Raw genomic sequence first — 20090 nt, forward strand, 5'->3', positions numbered from 1 at the left:
AGTCTCCGTCCCCTTCTTCCAAATTCCAGATTCCAGGGAAGAAATTTAATCACCTCGGCGTGGGTCAGGTAGACACGTCTAGAAAGCTCGAATCATCCATGGCCATTAGGGTGGGGAGCATGGGCACTTACACAGTACTGACCGGGGCACTGGGACCGACTCTACAATCTGACATACTCCTGGAGAAGAGGGGGTCACCCCAGACAATCACCCCAGAACACCTACACACTGCACCTACTGGAGCCTAGCCTGAGAAACACTGCCTGCGTCTGACCTCGGAGAGAACAACTAGCATCCAGACTGTATACATGGGTGCAGTCTTGTCATCTGAAAACCGGTCCCAGGCACCGTGAGGTTTCAGGCACAGTGAAAAAGACAGAGTTGATCTAGTAACACATGAGAAGATCAACCAACGCACAAGCCCATGGAGTACAACCCATAAGAGAACCCATCAGGTTTTCTTAACCAGTCCCCAAGCTTATAGGACCCTAGAGGAAGCAAACGCTCCCCCCTCCCCACTCCCACCCCACCAAAAACAAAAAACACACACATACATACACACACACACACACACACACACACACACGCAATGATCCTTTGAGATCACTACAGCAGGCTCTGTATTATAATCCCCATTTTCCAGATGGGAAAGGTCACAGTTAGAAAGGGGCAAAGGAGCCTGACTCATCTCACTCTAGGATCCTCATATCTTTATGATTCCCGCCTCTATAGTTTTACTCCTTAAAAAAGAATATTGGGCCCTCTTTGATTTCTGTTGGTCTAACCTGGGTACCACCTGGATGAGGAAGCAGTGGGGGTGCAGCCAGTGACAGGAAGGGTTCCTGCTTTTTTTCTGTGCCCTTGCATTTCCAGATCCCTCAAACCTTCCTGCTTTGCCTACCTCCCCATTTTGTTGAGATTTGTTGTGTCTACTAAGGTGGAAACGAGAACAGAGATCATAAACTAGAACTGCCATTTGGTTTGCCGAAGGTGACAGAAAAGGGCAAAAATACATATTTAAAGAGGCTCACTTTTTAAAAAGCTGAGTGATTATTTCCTCTCAGAATAAAATTATGTAAAATCATTCTCTGCAAGGAGGGGGAAAGATGGCCTTTGGAGGATGAAGCTAAACTAATTTTAGCTCAATTTGCATTTCTAGTACATTAACAACTTCAATCTGGAGTGTGGAGGGGAGGAGAGAGGCTGACCCAATTATGCGTCTTAAGAGGGGGCAGGACAGAGACAGAGCGATGCCGGCAAATGCTTACTCGGGCCAGACAGGTATGCTTTGCTCACACAGCTTGTAGGCAAGTGACATTCCTCCCTCCTCTTCACCCCTCAACTCTGGAGCCCGCCAACCTTCCACCTGAATGCTGTGTAGACTCCCGGGGGCAGCATGATTCAGCGGACGGAGGGAGGGTGGATTCCTTGGGCAAGTCACACAGCCTCTTTGCTTCCTGTTCTTATCTGTGAAATGGGAACGATTTGTGGTTCCCACGAGGATTCCAGGTAATCATGTATGTAAAGCACCTGGCACAAGAAAGGTAGTATGAGATCATAGAAAATACGTATTGATCTCTGCCCCCCGTTTCACAGAGCTCCTGAAATTCTTGTCATTTCCTAAGCGTTAGGAGCACTGGGAAAATCTATTGTTCTCGTATTTGATCTTTGACTCGGGTTGCTGACACAGGGCTCCTGAAACCCTTACCATTTGTTGGGTAATAGGAGTGTCTTTTATTCTATGGGGTAACCCTAGGTGGGCTCCTGGATGGGAGGAGGAAGACAAAGCCATGATAAGAAGCTTGGAATTTTCAGCCCTGCCCCCCATTCTCTTGAGAAAGGACAGGGGCTGAAAATGGAATTAATGATCTATCATGCCAATGTGATGAAACCTCCATAAAAATCTTGAAAGCATGGGGGTTCAGAGAGCTTCCAGGTTGGTGAAAACATCCACGTACTGGGAGGTGACGCACCCCAACTGCACAGAGACAAAAGCGCCTGGGTTCAGGACCCTCCCGGGTCTTGCCCTGTGTATCCTCTTATCTGGCTGTTCATACAGAAGTTGTAGGAAACCTGGGGACCTACTACTTGCTATTGGCCTCTGAAGTGAGGTGGGAGCAGTCTTGCGGGACTGAGCCCTTAACCTGTTGGATTCGATGCTATTTCCAGGTAAATAGTATCTGAAGTGTGTTAAATTGTAGGACACCAAGTTAGCATTGTGGAGTATTGCTTGGTGGGGAGAAAAGACCCACACAGCTGGTGACCAATAGTATCAGACATTAAGTGTTCAGTGTGAGTAAAGAAAAACTCACAGGAGGAAACAACTGTAGGGTTTTCCTACATAGGTAGTTATTAATGTAGCTGAGCCCCACCCGTCATCCCTATTATCCGTCCATCCATCCATCCATCCAGAGATGCCATCAATGGGAAATTGTGTGAAACAGATTACAGGGACACCCTGAAGTTCTGGAAGTTGATGGGTTCCTGCATCTTTTTTACTGCCAAGTTGTGTAAATCAAACAAAATCCAAAATGCACCTCGTACTCCTGCCACTTGTAAGTAAATACATAAAGAAAACCGTAAAGCAAAGACTGGGCTCTTCACGTCTCTGATTTATACGTAGGTTTTCACATAGAATAATAGACCCTCAAGATGGAAAGGGACCCAGGGCTCTGTGTTCTACTGGGAGGCTGTGGCTGCAGAGGAAAACATATACCCGTGATGCGGTTTCATGCGGATTGAAATGAAACAGATAAATATCCTCCGCTTTCTAAAAAATCACTTCTGCCTTTTTTTTTTTAATTTTTTTTTCAACGTTTATTTCTTTTTGGGACAGAGAGAGACAGAGCATGAACGGGGGAGGGGCAGAGAGAGAGGGAGACACAGAATCGGAAACAGGCTCCAGGCTATGAGCCATCAGCCTCATTGGAATCTGATTTTCAGATCCACTATTTAACCTCTGGATATTTTCCTATCTATATAGACTCCTATCAGGGGGACTTAATCCCACATAGTTGGTGGTGCTGTTGGTGTAACTGGTGTTCCTAGCAAGCGCCATGGTGCACTCTGATCAAGACGCACCTGGTTACTCTTACGCCCTTTGAACGTGATTCCCAAAGGCAAGGGTGGGAAGAGGGGGGAGGGGGTGGCTTCCCTTGCCTGTGAGTGACGAATCCCACAGGCCCAGGCCTACTCAATTCACACTTAGCTGACAGTCTACAGGCTACAAATAAAGCTGCAATCCAGCAACGACACCGTCCAGTTCTTTTTAATGATCCAGAACTCTCAATGGGACTTAGCTTCTTATCTTCCCTTTCCAAGCTCAGGTCTGCTTCTGTGAACAGTGGGGAGAGAGAGGCTATCTTTCTGCTCTTTGTTCTCTCCCAGTTCACCTTCTGCCCAGGAGCTGCTCTTTTGGATCTGCTTGCCAGGTTTAGAGAAGGGGAGGTAAGACTGAGGGAAAGAGTAGAGGACCGTTTCTCACTTAGCAAGTGACTTTGCACTCTGGCCCTGGAGGTGGGGAAGACACCAGGGAAAATGTTCTGAAGGTCTGAGAGTCTTTCCAAGGTCTTCACTAGGCCTGAGGCTAGAAGGTGACACTCCGCTCCCTTTATGAATCTTCTCTCAGTCTTTCATAATTTCAAATCAGGTAAGTGTAGACATAGAACAAGTTCTCCTTCATTCCCATGGTAAATCCTGCATGTGGGAAGGTCTCTCTCACACTGGCTCATAACCAACATACTGATACCTTTGAAAACTGGATCAAAAGAGTCTCCTTTTAACGTCCTGTCATGTAAATACAAGAAATAATATATCTCACATATAGTAGGTGCTCAATGAATTATTGACAAGTTATAATTCTTACTAATTAATTGTTTCTTCCATCTGGCCGATGAGAGGGGACTTTATGGGAAAATCCCAACAGGTGCCTGTTTGAATACACCAGAACGCTTTTCTAAAAATGTTCTGTAGTCAACCAATTTAGATTTCCCAAAGCCAATTCTTGTTAATTATTCAACATTTTAATATATGCCACAAGAAAAACCACATGCTTTAGAATTAAAAACTCTGTTCAAAAACATCCTGGGGTTGGCATATCCAATGGTTGTTGGTGATCTTCCAGAATCAGGATTAAAACAAAAGATTGCACTGTGGGTTTGAGGTTCCTTTTAAAAAAAAGTGTCGCTTTCTCAAGCATGAAAACTATTTATTCTGCAGATCCTGATGAACGTCTAAAATACAAATTTAAATAATGGTTCAGAAATCTCACTGAGATTCTGCCTCCATGAGCTCTTTGGAAAATACAGATTTAATTCTGGTTCTATCACCTCTGAGCTTGGCAGAGAATGAGCTGGACTGTTTTCCAGGCAAGCAAATCCATCAAAAAGCGTGAACCTTCCAGGAAACCTGAGACTTCTCATTACACAGACCCCGTGTTTGTGCATATACCACGTGCATGTGGTCTGTGTCCTGCCCTCTGTGAGCTGTGGGCACTGAGGTTCCCCTGCTGAGAAAGCGGAATGTTTTGTTTTTCTCCTAGCAACGTCATGGAATCACAACTGCTCAGAACCCACTGTAATCTGGCTGACTCCCATGGAAAACCAGCGCCTCTTCCAAAGCTGGAGGCGCCTTTGGTAGCCAGAGGGAACTGAGATGCAAAGGCCTTCTTCTCATCTGAGCAGGACCCTCTTGTACAGTCACCGAGGACTTGGGTAATGCCCTTCAGTTATTTGGCTCTGAAACCCACCTTCCTTTGTCAGTCCAACTTCAATCTCCCGTGCCCCCTCCTATGCCCCCACCTCCAGTGGTGCTCACTGCTTCTTGTCTGACGGTTGGCAGCCTTCTTGGCCTCTGCCTGTCCTCAGGGCTCTCTCTGGCACTGTCCCACTGCGCCACCTATACCCCTCTTTACTAAATTACTGAAGCCCCCATTCCCCACCCCCACCAACTGCCCATCACTGCAGCATTCGAGTAGAGACTGGGTAACCAACCACTTAAAGGGAATGTCACCCAGACAGGATGTTACCTAAAGCATCACGGAGAATCTGTGCATTGGGTGATGAATGTCTGCTCTGTGAGACTCGGAGAGGTGAATTAATTTGCCCCACACGCATTGCCAGGACAAAGCCCTCAGACCCAGCTTTCCTACCTTGGGCACAATGCTCTTCCGTCTGTGCCTCACCAAATCTGGGAGTCAGGAGAGTCGCCTTCACACTGGTTGTTTCTCCCTCAAGCAGTTTTTCTCTGGCCACATGCATCCATCACTACTGATCTCAAGGGGACCTTCTAGACTAGATGGCCTAGGTTTGGGGTGCCCCCAAATCCTTCCATCGGAACCACTCCGAAGTAGACCTGCATGGAAGGATATTTAGTAATGTTGGGTGAAATAATATAAGGAGGGTACAGAAAAATACGTGTGGAGTTATCCTACTCCAGTGCATCCCAGAGAAGGCACACTGGATCGTTACTATTACTCTTCAGGAGTAGTGCTATGAAATGTAGAGAAGGGAGTTTAACTCTTACTTTGTGCAGTTCCATTAATTTTTTTAAATGTAGGGGTTACCCTAGAATTGCAATATACATTTATAATTTTTTTAAACATTTACTTATTTTTGAGAGACAGAGAGAGGCAGAGTATGTGAGCAGGGGAGGGGCAGAGAGAGAGGGAGACACAGAATTCGAAGCAGGCTGCAGGCTCCCAGCTGTTAGCACAGAGCCCGACGCGGGGCCCGAACTCACAAACCGCGAGGTCATGACCTGAGCCGAAGTCGGACGCTCAGCCGACTGAGCCACCCAGGCACCCCTGCAATATACATTTATAACTAAGTCCATCTTCCAATAACACAATACTGCTATCGATACTCTATTACAAAGTATTGCCAATACCTTCCACCGATCCCTCATAATATTGAGGTCATTCATTTCACTTATCCATATGCTATAATCATCCAATATATCGTTGCTATCATTACATTAAACAAGCAGTTATCTCTAGCTCAGTTAAAAAGAAGGATAATAAAATATTTTATTTTAATCTTCATTTATTCCTTCTCTGATACTCTTCCTTTCTTACGTAGATCCAAATTTCTGACCTCCATGATTTGCCTTCTCCCTGAAGGATTTCTTTCAACATTTCTTACAGGGCCATTCTGTTAGTGATTAATTCCCCCAGCTTTTTGTTTGTCTGAGAAAGTCTTTGTTTTTCTTTCACTTTTGAAGGATAATCTTGCTGAGCGTAGAAGTCTAGGTTGGTGGAGTTTTTCTTTCAAGACTTTAGATATTTCAGTCCATTCTCTTTTTTGCTTGCATGGTTTCTGATGAGAAGTCTGCTGTAATTTTCATCCTTGTCCCTTTATAGGTAAGCCCCTCTCCTGGCTTGTTTCAAGAATTTCTCTTTGTCTTCGGTTTTTTGAAGTTTGACTATGATAACATAAATAATGTAGATTTTTTTGGTATTATTCTGCCTGGTGTTCTCTCAGGTTCCTGGATCTGTGTTTGGGCGGTGTTATTAATTTTGGAAAGTTCTTGGCCATTGTTCAATTATTTCTTCTGGTATATTATTTATTTCTTCTCCTGGTATTCCGATGATGTGTTATCTGGCATATGCAAATAGATTATATCTTTTGATATCCCACAGTTTTTAGGTGCTCTGTTCTGGGTTTTTTCCTCCATTGTTTTTCTCTTTGCATTTCAGTTTGAGAGGTTTCGTTGACCTATTTTTGAGTTCACAAATTCTTCTCTCAGCTATGTCTAGTTAGCTAATGAAGTCACAAGAGGCATTCTTCATTTTACCATTACACAGTTGGGGTTTTTTTCCTTATATTTTATTTGGTTATTTCTTAGGATTTCCACCTCTCTCTTTACATTACCCGTCTGTTCTTTTATGTTATCTACCTTTTCCACTACAGCCTTTAACATACGAATCATCGTTATTTTAAATCACAGTTATTTTAATTTGCTGCACTGATAATTCCAACATCCGTAACATATTTGAGCCTGGTTCTGATGCTTGCTTTGTCTCTTCAGACTGTGTTTGCGTCTTGACTTTTGTCATACCTTGTAATTTTTTTTCTCAAAGGCTGGACATGAGGTATTGAGTAATACAGGAACGAGGTCTTCAGTGTGATGTTTTATGTCGAGGAATTGGCCTCTGTTTAGTATTTGCGGTCGCGGTAGATGTCAGAACTTCAAACTCCTCTAGGGTCTGTGTCTTTAGGTTTCCCTAAGAACTCTTCCTTCAATAGAGTCTGCACCTGGCAGCTCGTTCAGCTCTCTATCACCGTCATTATTCTGGTGTTCCGTTGATAAGGCAGCAAGATGTGGTAAGATGTAGTAGTAAGGAGGCAAAGCATTCTAATCTTATTATTAAATTGCAGTCACTTAGTGAGCCTGTGTCCCTGGACTGTGACCTTCACCAGTGCTTCTTCATCTCCTCCCATTCCCCCTCCCCACCTTGAGTGACATAGGAAGGCTGCGGCAAGGTGAAGTCCAATAAAGGCCCCAAGTGGAATAAGGGTCTGATATAGTCTTTTCCTTTACTGGGTAGACCTTTCTAATGCAGAGTGCCTTGGAATATTTCCAAATGGTTCCTTTTCTCCTCCCCCTGCCAGAACCACAAGGGGATAATTCTTGGATTTTCACTGCAAGAAGCTGGTGGGGTTCCTAGAGGTGAAACCCATGAAAATGTGACACTCCACACCAGAACTGTAGCCACTAGGAGTTTCTCACTCTCAAATTATTCTACACTTGGTCTTCAGAAATTCATCAAAATCACTATTTAAGTGTTCTCATTAGTTTTTAGCTTCAGGGTGTTTCTGTTTCAGGTAAGCAGATCTTGGCTCTGACTCTGAATTCACCTGTCTCTGCATTTCAGAGTGGCCGTTTGCCTCGTGACCTCGGTTTTCTGGTGGGTCCAAGAAAAGTCACTGATTTTCAGGTTGTTCAGCTTTTATCTTATTATAGGGATGGGATTTCTTTACATGTTGGAGCTGAAACTGGAAATCTATAATTTTTAACAATGAGTTTCACTGTTTTAATTAAAGAAAAACTTTTGAAGAATAAGACATCCTTTATAGGGGTCTATAGGAGTAATTCTCTTCTTACTTTAGCAAGGAGTTACACCTGCAAACTTTTTTCATCCTAATAGAAATTACCAACAGAATCATTGTCTCCCGTAAGGCGTAATGATTATCCTCCTTGCTGAGCCCTGAAGCAGCCATATCTTGCCTTAGACAACAGCTTCCTGTACCTAGCTGGCAGCTCGTTTCCTGGACCCAGGACAACATAAGTGCAAGAGATTCTAGAAATTCTAGAAATTCAATCTCCCCTTCTCCCAATAAATCCCAATGCCTGTAATGGGGGACATGATCCTTCTTTGTAGAAGGATAGCTATGGTTTCATTTCCAGAGACCCATGGAAGAAAGAACTCAGCGATGAGTCTGCACTGGTGTGTATTTGGTTGATAGTGATATCTTCCTAAAAGCAGTCTCTTCCAAGGCAGAAGAAGAGCTCTGTGAGCGTGCAGGGCCATAAAGAAAGGTGATACGTTTACATAGGGGAGGGGAGAGGGAGAAAGTTGCAGGGCCTTCCCTTACCTGCACCCTGCTGCTAGTTCTGAGGATTTCACTCCTCATTCTCCCTGGCTAAACCTGGCCAAGGCCAGCAAAATAGTACAGGCTTTACTATAGCATGCTGAGATGGGTCACAGAGCAGCACAGGACTATAAAAGCTGCCATATAGATATATAGAGAGATATATAAAGATACACACACACACACACACACACTCATATACATATATATGTAACTTGGGAAACTCCTTGATGCTTCTGGGTATGGGCATCCTGGTGGGGGTACTGGGTGCCTCAATACAACTGGGTAAGTGAGGAAGTGTAGGCATCTCACTTGACCTTGCTAATGGAGATGGGTCTGCAGTTTTCTCTGTGGTGTTTAGCCAGAGTAGAAAAGTTACCATCTGAAAGCTTTCTGAATTGCTAAGCTTCCATGTTCTGGTGACTAGAGAATATAAGTCTTCTTGGGGCTTTTGATATCTATGCCCAGTGACGTTTCCAGGTGGCTGATTTCATCAGCTCAAGTCTGAGATACATGGGGCAAACAAAGCAAAACGCCAAGGGACTCACCACCAGGTCATTCCTTGGGTCCTGAGGTCCCTAGCCAGTCTGCCGTCTTCTCTCCCCTTCCAGAGTCTTCCTAGGCTTGTCTCATATATCATAGCCAGGGCTTTTAACTGCATATGGTGGGAGGAATAAGAAAAGTGTATCTATTCCATCCTCCCAGAAGCAGAACTCTGCCCTCTTTGTTTTATGATCTGCTTTCAGAGCAACACCTTTCGTGCAAATAAATCTATTTCATATTATCATTCTAATGGCTGTGTATTATTCCACTACACTCGTATACATTGCTCCAATTAAGTCAATTATCTGGGGCTGGACGTGCCCGGGTTCTTCTCCTCCAACACGTTTCTTCTATTATGAATAACACTGAAGTGAATATCCAAGTAGCTAAACATTTGTCATATTCTTGATTATTCCCTTAGGCTAAATTTCTGAGTACTGGCACTGTTAACCTAAAGGGTATGTACCTGCTAACACTTCTAAAAAGCGCGGCTGGTTGCTCTCCAGAGGATTGTAGCAAATTAGGCAACTGCTTCTACCCTATTGGTATATGCAGCCCTCTGTGCCTCCAATATCACTGCGTATTTGTTTTTTAATTAGCAATCCGGTAAGTTAAAAATGGCAGGTCACACTTCTAAAATTATCTTTAGTTACTCGTGAGACTCGAGAGCAATACAGGTGCCTGTTAGTATCACATCTCCAGGCAATAGGAGGAGAGATGAGAAAAACTGAGTTTGAAACTTGAGAGGGTCTGCCAGGTAGACCAGAGTCCTGGCAGCTTGTGTTACACTGTGTAGTGTAGCAGCCACTGGGCAGAACTTGGTCACCAGGCTGGACTGAGACAGGCAAAGGATAGGGAATTAATTAGGAAGGCAGCTCTCATCTGATGGGACAACAGATTTCCTCGTCATTCAAGAGGTCATTTAATTTCTCTGGAATTCTTGGGTCTGTTTCTAAGGAAGAATCTGTCAACCATCAGAAATGGGTAGTTGTCATCACAGAGAGTGGATTGAAAGCCCGATTTAATTGTTCTATAACTACTGGCTATGTATAAATGAATACAAACACGCACACACACACGCACACACACAAAGCCCTGGCCTGTTTTAATCCTGGTCTTCTGATCCATGCCACACTTAGTCACTATCAGACTATAATTAGCGTGTGTTACTGTCCGGCTGTCATGATAGTCACGTAGGACGAGTGCAAGATGATAGGGGTTGAGCCTGATGGAAAGAGAGAGAGCTTTCCTCTTAGCAGTCCTCAGCAACCGCTTAGATTTCACCGCTGACCATCCTGCTGCTCATTAAGGGAACACGAACAATAGTGATTCGCATTTGTTTGCAAGGGATTTTTTTTAACGGCAAGTCCTTAAAGGCAGGAACTCCCCAGGCGCACCCCCCCCAGCCCCCCAAATCTCAACTAATGGCCACCTCATATAGGTTTGCTGAATCGGAACACAGTGAATCGTATTTCATTAAGTTGACGTGTCTAGACTCTGGCATGAAGGGGATGCCCCTGCCCCGATACTGGTGATGGTGGGCATCCCAGGATAACGGGTACCCAATGCCTTAAAAGTACACTTGCCTCTTCAGGCTGTTTCATCTGGAGCCATTAGATTTCATCAGAACGGGGTATGTCAGATGTGCTCGAGGGCAATCTGATACTTTGGAATGCATGAGACGTCACATAAAGATACACTTAGCGCCTCAAATTACTGTTACAGAATTGGATCCCGCCAACACAGAAATTTTCATAAATTCCATTTTGTTCAATTCCTATCAATAAAAGGGAAAAAAGGGGCGCCTGGGTGGCGCAGTCGGTTAAGCGTCCGACTTCAGCCAGGTCACGATCTCGCGGTCCGGGAGTTCGAGCCCCGCGTCGGGCTCTGGGCTGATGGCTCAGAGCCTGGAGCCTGTTTCCGATTCTGTGTCTCCCTCTCTCTCTGCCCCTCCCCCGTTCATGCTCTGTCTCTCTCTGTCCCAAAAATAAATTTAAAAAAGTTGAAAAAAAAATTTAAAAAAATAAAAGGGAAAAAAAGGTGAATTTATAAGTGTATAAATAAGTGTATGCGCGTTTTGGCTGCGCATTCACGAAAACAGAGTATGCCAGGTACAATTACACCTTTGATGGCTGGAATAATTGTATACAGAGTAGCTTCTGGTGGCTTCTGACTCTGTTTCAAACTTTGCCGCTCCTTTATCACTCACACATCACCAGTGCCGAGCACAGAAAGGCATGTTCCTCTAATGATACAAACTCTTAACGCTGCCTCTCCGTGTCACTGCAGCTGAGCTGGGACAGTGGCCGGCTCAAGGATTCCTGAAGGCATGATGCCCTGCTGTTCAAAGCTGGCACCCTAGGTACAAGGGGAGCTCACGTTTCCTGATTCCTGCCCCAACAAGGTCAGCCGTGGTCTGGCTGTTCCAACTGTGACTGGTGCATCCTGAGCCCCGGGACCCAGCACATCCGTCCTGCAAGCGAGGTGTGAGGTACACTGAGGTATGCGTACTCCGTATGCAGCCCCACCACGTTCTTCATTCTAGAAGTTACCAGGGAGAGCTTCGCCCTTGGGAGTATTGATCACTGCTCAGCTGCCATTGCCAAAGCTGGCCCTGGAGCCCTAATCTGGCTCTTTGGACTGCATTTCAATGGTTAGAACCCAGAGGGAGGGAAACGGGTTCTTTGTCCTATGTCCTCTGTCCTCACCAGGTGTTGATCATCTTACGGATGTGGACACATAGCGCAGCGGGGCCTGTCTCACAGTGGCGCGGCCGGTGAACGTACGGGGAGGGGACTACGGATAGGCGTTGGTCACTGTGAATCCCCAACTCCTTTGTCTGCCCTTTGGTCATTTTTCACTGTATGAGCCCTGCCATTCCCAAACTTCTCACATTCCTGCTTGCTTTGTAGCTTGTTGCACTGGAGGCGTAAGCCTGGCTTCAGCAGTACATGCCCTAAGAAGTCCTCGTGCTGGGAAGCCAGTGCATGGGCAGAGATGTGCACTCTCAAAAGCACTGGAATGGTGGGCGTTCTGGGGTCTCGTCCCGAGCGAGGGTGGCCGGGGTGGTGGTGCTGTCACCGAGACAGCTCCCGTGGCGCTGATCCGGGCCGTGTAGCTTCAAAGCTTTCGGAGTCTTCCCAGATCCTGGGACCCACTTAAGACCTTTAAGTAAATCCTTTCCTTGCTTAAAATAGCAAGAGCTTATTTTGTTGTTTGCAACAAAAAACCTGACCAACACGGACCGAAACCCAAAATCTCTGATTCCCAAAGTCAGAGCTTTTTTTTCTCGGTCCACAGTCAGGTCTTAGCTTTAAACTCACATCTTATCAACCCTCTCCCTTTCTCTAGATAAACAACAGAAAAGAAAGGACTGAGGGCACCTGGAAAGAGCAGCTTGGACCCTGGGATTGTCAGAAGGAACAGCTGTGGGTGGGTGAGAGGAAAATTGAGAGGGAAGCAGGAGAGGTGGAAAGCAAAACAGAATCTGGGGGGGCAATGCAGACAAGATGACGCAATCAGACAAGAAAACACATTCACTGAGCAACGACTTTGTGCCAGGACACATTATAAACCACAGCAAAACCAAACATAAGTGTCTAAGACAGGCATTCACAGCACTTCTTGTCTTCTGCTTTCAAAAGAGGGTTCTTTGCTAAAGTTCTTCAGCTCCTAAGTTCTTTTTGTGGGACTTGCTGTTCCCACAGGTCTAATGAACCAGCACAAGAAATGCTTCGGAATTATGCACAGAAGAAAGAAGAGGTAGAGAAAGGGGGAGGAGGGGATGACAGGCTGGCAGTAAGAGGGAGGGTAACGGAAATAAGAAATTAAAGAGACAGGTACCACCATGAGGGAGACTCTGGGGAAGGCAATGTTTGGGAGGGTGAGGGAAGATTTGCTGGCATTGCCTGGTGTAATACCCTTTCCCTTGTCTCCTCTTTCAAGAGCCTTCATAAAGGCTCACATTCCGGGGCGCCTGGGTGGCGCGGTCGGTTGAGCGTCCGACTTCAGCCAGGTCACGATCTCATGATCTCACGGTCTGTGAGTTCGAGCCCCGCGTCGGGCTCTGGGCTGATGGCTCAGAGCCGGGAGCCTGTTTCCGATTCTGTGTCTCCCTCTCTCTCTGCCCTTCCCCCGTTCATGCTCTGTCTCTCTCTGTCCCAAAAATAAATAAACGTTGAAAAAAAAAATTAAAAAAAAAAAAAGGCTCACATTCCTCTTCAAGAGTTTTACCATGCATTTGTTATTCTTTTGAAAGTGTCACCATCCTGGGACCAATCTGAAGAAGGAACAAATGCATTACCTCCTTTGACGTTTATTATAAGCTTGTGAGATGAGCACTATTATGATTTCATTTCTCAGCTTAAGCACCCGAGGATCAGAGAGGTTTTATGGCTTACCCGGGGTCACACAGCTGTCTAAGTGGTGAGACTGGGATTTGAACCCAGACGGAAGAGATTCCAACCACCTGGCATAGAAGAAGGTGGAGGCGACATATGTTGACCTCCTTCACATCACCGTCTGCCCCTTTTTTTTTTCCCCGGGCTGATCACATGGATCCGGGAATTCCTGAGCTGATATAGGAATCTGCCAATTACTTAGATCCATAATTTTAAAAAAAAGAAAAAAAGAAACAAAAAGAAAAGAAAAAAAAAAACCCACAAAAACCTCTGAAGTCCCACCAACTATTCCCACAGCCGAAGGACAGAACCTCCAAAGCTATAATCAAGAGCTAAGCTGGGTTAAGTTATTCAGAAAATAAAAATTAATTAGGCTACAAGGATAAAATACGGGTGTAATATCCCCTTGGTCTGCTGGTAACACAACTCATTTCTCAAAGCAACTAAGTCAATATGCACTTTTTAAAAGGGTAAATCCAATGACCTCATGGTTGTTTATATCCATACAGACCAGAGAGTGATGACCCAGGAGGAAAGTCACCTTTGTGCCATAATCTTAGTCTAAGGTGCTAGTACCAGGCCTGGAAGAAACAATCAGTCTGTACTATGTAATCGCATCACAGAGGTTGTCTTTTATCCCCGCCACACCCCTAAGAGGTTAATACCATTAGTTCACAGCTTATAAATGATTCACGGGGGCTGCAAAAGCTTAAGTGATCTGCTCAGTCACTCGGCTTCTGGTTTTAATGAGGACACCATAGGGTCTGGCATAAAGACAGTCCCGGGTTCATACCTGTTATCTCAGGGTAATTAGAGTCCTCTTTTTTTATTATTTTTTTAAATTTTATTGATTTTTTTAACGTTTTAAATTTTTTTATTTTTTGAGAGACAGAGACTGAGCGCTAGTTGGGGAGGGGCAGAGAGAGAGGGAGACCCAGAATCCGAAGAAGGCTCCAGGCTCTGAGCTGTCCGCACAGAGCTCGACGTGGGCCTCGAACCCACGAACTGTGAGACCATGACCTGAGCTGGAGTCGGACACTCAACTGACTGAGCCACGCAGGCACCCCTATCTCAGGGTAATTAAAGAGCCCCCCTTTGTTCACATTATTTTCTCCTTTTAGATGAAAATTTGTCATCAGTGACAACACTGAGGTGAATGCAGGTCAGACTGACTTGATAGCTTGTGGTCACCGGGGTCTACAGGTCTGCACAGGGTACATTGTCATGAAGCAGGGCCTGACCGTAGAGGCCCTTATTCAGTGAGTCTGGATTGGGCCCAGAAGTCCGTTTTAACAAAGACCTCCTGGGTGACGGTGTTGCTGACGGCTGGAGGGCCATGTTTTGTGAGACGCTCTCCTGTTACCACATGCTTTAGTTTGCGAGGGCCTCCACGACAAGATATCACAGACTGGTTGGCCCCAACAGCAGAGGTTTATTTTCTCACAGATTTGGAGGCTGCAAGTCCAAGATCAAGGTGTTGGCGTGGTTGGTTTCTTCTGAGGCCTCTCTCCTCGGCTTGCAGACGGCGGCCTCCTCACCCTGTCCTCACTGTGGCCTTTTCTCTGTGCACACGCTTCGCTGGTGTCCCTCCGTGTGTCCAAATTTCCTCTTGTTATGAGGATACCAGACCAATTGGATTAGGGCCCCAGCCCAAAGGCCTCTTTTTAACTTCATGACTTCTTTAAAGTCCCAGTCTCCATCTCAGTCACCTTCTGAGGTATCAGGAATTAGGACTTCAGTATAAAATTTGGAAAGGGGGGTGGGGACACAATTCAGCCCACGACGCCTTACTAGGTACAGAAAGTGGTAATGGAGGGAAATTGCAAAATCTTTTTGGAGGGTCCTTATAAGTAAAACAAAGGCACACCATGAGACACAGTTGTGAGCCAGGTACAAGAGACCTTGTGAGACCTGGTTAATTCCATCTTTGGAACTGCATCTGAGACTGTGGTTTGGCCCACTAGTGCAAGTTCCAGAGGCTGCTGGGAAGAGATGCTTTTTCGGCCACCGCCACCATCATCCAGCCCTCCCCCATCCCCAACTGGGTACAACAGACCAGTGAAATCAACTTCTGCTACTAGAAGGTGCGGATGGGGGGCAAGTCAGATGCAATTTGGACTAACCTGTAGGGAAGACAATGTTATTTTTGTACCCTAATGACGTTCCTACTCTTCCTTCCTGACGGAGGTTACTGGAACTACAAAGGCAGGAGACCTCTTGAGCAGCTGGAACATGAGCATGTGGCTCAACTTTGGTCAAGAGGATCCAAGGGGAAACCTGTTAGCTGGCTTCTGGAAAAGAATCTTCCTCTGGTTAAGATAAGAGTATTCAATAGAAACCCCATGCCTCCTGCCTGGGGCATGGTTATCTGTAGATACAGATAATGCCATCTGTGACCTCAGGGAGGAAAAGTGCCCTCAAGAGGGTGACCTGGACCCCTCACCTGTGAACCAACTCTGGAACCACCCACCTCCAGACTTACCAAGTGAAGCAATGAACATCCTAGTTGTTGAGCGTCTTTTAGTAGGGTTTCCATTACTTTAAAAAAAAATTTTTTTTTAACGTTTTTATTTATTTTTGAGACAGAGAGAAACAGAGCATGAATGGGGAGGGGCAGGGAGAGAGGGAGACACAGAATCGGAAGCAGGCTCCAGGCTCTGAGCCATCAGCCCAGAGCCCGACGCAGGGCTCGAACTCACGGACCATGAGATCGTGACCTGAGCCGAAGTCGGACGCTTAACCGACTGAGCCACCCAGGCGCCCCGGGTTTCCATTACTTTTAAGTAAAACCCTCCTACCTGATATTAGGAAAAGGGCCCTAGGCTTTATGTTTAAAGTGTTACAATTGTTTGAAAATTAGCATATGTTGCATGTTTGTTATAAAAACCACAAGCAAGGATAAAAATATATATAGAAATCAATCTTAAAAGTGTACTCCATATAATGATTTTTAATAATCCAGTTATGTCTTCGTTTATAACTTTTTTCCAGGCATATATACATGTATTTATTTTACAAAAATGGCATCATACTCTGCCCCTAGTTTTATAATTGGTTTTGTGTCTGTGCCTAATGTTATATCGTGATGTTCTTTTCACAATTTTGATAGTGGAAGCATTCCAGTGTGTATATATTCCAAAATTTAAATGATCATATATTGATGGCATTTATAGTTTTTAACCAATATAACTGCTATTATAAATACTATGATAAGCATCTTGTATATAGAAATTTGCTCATTTGACTGAATACTTCCATAGGATAAATTCAGCAAAAGGTACCTGAGTCAAAAGATACCAGATAATGCCTGTAAGGATTGGGTCTGAATTGCAAAACTGCTCCCCAGGAAGGCCGTGGCACTCTATTCTCCCACAAGCAGTGTATAAGACACCCTGTTTCTCCGTTCCTGCCCCCAATGCAGGATATTATTCTTAAAAAAAAAAATTTTTTTTAATGTTTATTTACTTTTGAGAGACGGAGAGAGACAGAACATGAGCCGGGGAGGGGTAGAGAGAGAGAGGGAGACACAGAATTCGAAGCAGGCTCCAGGCTCTGAGCTGTCAGCACAGAGCCCGACGCAGGGCTCGAGCCCACGAGCTGTGAGATCATGACCTGAGCTGAAGTCGGACACTCAACAGACTGAGCCACCCAGGTGCCCCTGGATACTATTCTTTTAAGCATTGCCAATCTGATAGACCAAAAAAAAAATTTACCTGAATTTTTTGCAAGCTTTTGGTTACCAAATAAGGCTGGACATTTTGGCTTCCTGTTGAATGCTTGGCTATCTCAGAGCACAGGAAATTTCTTTCCTATTTTACTCAAACACAGGCTTGCGAGGCCGCTGAGCACCTGGCAGGGCCAGCAGCCCTTGCTCAGTCTCCCCAGTTGCTTACAGGACTGAGTCTGGCGGAGTGAATTCTCCTAGCTGGACTGGTGACAGCCCATTACTCAAGCAGCGCACACAGCCCCCGGGGCTGCCCCACCCCCGCCTCTTTTTAAAGGTAGCAACATGTCCTCAGTCGGCTAGTTTCAGCCCTGGCTGCGCATCAGAATTATCTAGGCAGGTTTTTTTTCTTTAATATAATTTGTATTGTCCTTTCTGAGTAGGCAACATACGACTCACAACAACAACAACAAATTCAAACGAGTATTCAGTTTAAAAATCTCCCTCCGTGGGGCGCCTGGGTGGCTCAGTCGGTTAAGCGTCCGACTTCAGCTCAGGTCACGATCTCGAGATCCCGTGAGTTCGAGCCCCGCATCGGGCTCTGGGCTGATGGCTCAGAGCCTGGAGCCTGTTTCAGATTCTGTGTCTCCCTCTCTCTCTGCCCCTCCCCCGTTCATGCTGTGTCTCTCTGTCTCAAAAATAAATAAATGTTAAAAAAAAAAAATTAAAAAAAAAATCTCCCTCCGTGGCCCAGAACCACTCAGTTATCTCCCCCAGAAGCAACGGCTGTCACAAATTTCTTGTGGATCCTTCCAGAGGTATGAGTAGATTTAAAGAAACGCCCCTTCTGGAATCCCATGCCAGACCCTGTATCAGCATTTCCAGGATGGAGAATCTGAAAACTTAAATTTTTCTTTTTAATTTTTTAAAAAACTTTTTAAATGTTTACTTATTTTTGAGAGACAGAGAAGACAGAGCATGAGCAGGGGAGGGGCAGAGAGAGGGGGAGACACAGAATCTGAAGCAGGCTCCAGGCTCCGAGCTGTTAGCACAGAACCTGACGTAGGGCTCAAACCCATGACCCATGAGATCATGACCTGAGCCAAAGTCGGACGCCCAAGTGACTGAGCCACCCAGGCACCCCAGATTTTTCTTTTTAAAGTCCACAGTGTTGTTGAGTTATGGTCAGTGTTTAAAACAACTACTCTAGTATGTCATTCGTTCATTCATTCAACACATTTTTATGGACCATGTGCTTTTATTGCCAGACGCTATGCTTGGTGCCCTGGGGGACAGCCGTGAACCAAAGTCGTTACTCTCATGGGGCCTAGATAATAATGTGAGGGAAAAATAGAAAATAAACTGTAATTATCAGAAAGTGAGACATTCCATGGGGTGCCTGGGTGGCTCAGTCGGTTGAGCAACTGACTTGATTTCGGTTCAGGTCATGATCTCGTGGTTCGTGAGATCAAGCCCGCTGTGGGGCTCCGAGGCTTGTGATTCTTTCTTTCCCTCTCTCTCTGCTCTCCCCCCACTTGCACTCTCTCTTTCTCTCTCAAAATAAATAAATAAACTTTAAAAATATATAAAAAGAAGGTGAGACCTTCAGTGATGAAAACTGGTCTTCTAATTGCATCTCAGCTTAAACCTCCTTCCTCTCCTTGGAGATTTTCTTAGTCTCTGCACTGGAAGGCAGGGGGAAGACAGGCAGAAAAGGAAACAAAACGTGTCAGGCAAGTAGATTGCTCCCGGAGCCCAGATTCAGGATGAGCTCGAAACCTGTGCCCACAGTCATTCCCGTGTGATGTTCATTTCTCTTTATTAGCACAGGGCATTGAATTCTTCATAAAGGCTTAGAAATCATTCTGAGAAATGTCAATTAGCTCATTGCTCCAAAATAAAAAAAGTCTGATCCCTTCTTTTCTCCTGCAGTCCACTAAGGCCCCCACTAAAGCACGCAAGGCCGCTGCACAGCCAGCCGACATCTGAGAACTAACAGCCTCTCTCGAAGCTGAAGCAACACCAAGGGTCTCTCAAAGAGAAAGGTGGTTGGGAGTCTCCCTGACACAAACACTCACAACCTTCAGTTCAGTTCAAGAAAACACTGTTGTTGACATGTGCCGTGCCCTGTTGTACCATTATTATCCTCCTTAAAAAATGAGGAAGAAACCCAGGCTCAGAGAGGTTAGGTGACTTCTCCAAGTCACCCTGAAATTCGGTCTAGGTGTGCTGATGTCAGGGCTTAGTGTATCCCCCAAAAGTTTACTTCATATTTGAATGAGATGATCCAAGGGCACCTGGCTGGCTCAGTCAAGAGAGCATGCGACTCTTGATCTTGGGGTCATGAGTTTGAGCCCCAGGTTGGGAATAGAGTTTACTAAAAAAAAAACCCAAAAAACCACCCTCATTCCAAATCTCTGTAGTCAGCACCACCCCACAGTGCCTACACCCAAAAGGGAATAAATCTTAAAAAAAAAAATTGAATAAGATGATCCATGCATTGTGTTTGATGTAACATCTGGTAAATAGTTAAGATTTCATTCTATGAAAGCAACCTTCTTCTCCTTCTCCTCCTTCTCCTTCCTCTTCTTCTCCCTCACCCTCTTACCTTCTTCCTCCTCCTTCTTCTTGTTAATTGACAAGGTTCTTCAAGATGGTAGCTATGGGCTCACGTCCACCATTTTTTTTTGAGCCAAACTAATGACAAGAGATAAGGCCAGGAGGAATGAAACCACACGGTGGGGGCTGGAATTTACCCACCTGCTGCAGCCTGGGGATTCAGAGACCCTTCTTCGTACCCGTGGGCCAAACCATGAGATGTTCCTGATTCAGCCTGCATTGTTGGTGTCTCCAAAACCTGCCTCATTTTCTCCTCCATTTGACCATGAACCA

The 20090-nt window shown here is 45.3% G+C and overlaps 2 long non-coding RNA genes across 2 annotated transcripts in view; one reads left to right on the forward strand and one right to left on the reverse strand.

Annotated features, from left to right (window-relative positions):
• Nucleotides 1-3252: 3252 nt before the first annotated feature.
• On the reverse strand, nucleotides 3253-4559 carry LOC123383083. The gene is made up of 2 exons (XR_006592431.1): nucleotides 4329-4559; nucleotides 3253-4232 (listed from the first exon to the last, which is right to left on the reverse strand). It is a non-coding gene; the product is annotated as an uncharacterized LOC123383083 (long non-coding RNA).
• A 29-nt stretch (nucleotides 4560-4588) lies between these two features.
• LOC109496200 overlaps nucleotides 4589-20090 on the forward strand; it is a 34272-nt gene continuing 18770 nt past the window's right edge. Inside the window, exon 1 of the long non-coding RNA XR_002739487.2 lies at nucleotides 4589-4712. This is a non-coding gene — a long non-coding RNA (uncharacterized LOC109496200). The remainder of the gene's footprint in view (nucleotides 4713-20090) is intronic.

The sequence above is a fragment of the Felis catus genome, chromosome F2 (genome assembly GCF_018350175.1).
Source record: "Felis catus isolate Fca126 chromosome F2, F.catus_Fca126_mat1.0, whole genome shotgun sequence".
NCBI lineage: Eukaryota > Metazoa > Chordata > Mammalia > Carnivora > Felidae > Felis > Felis catus.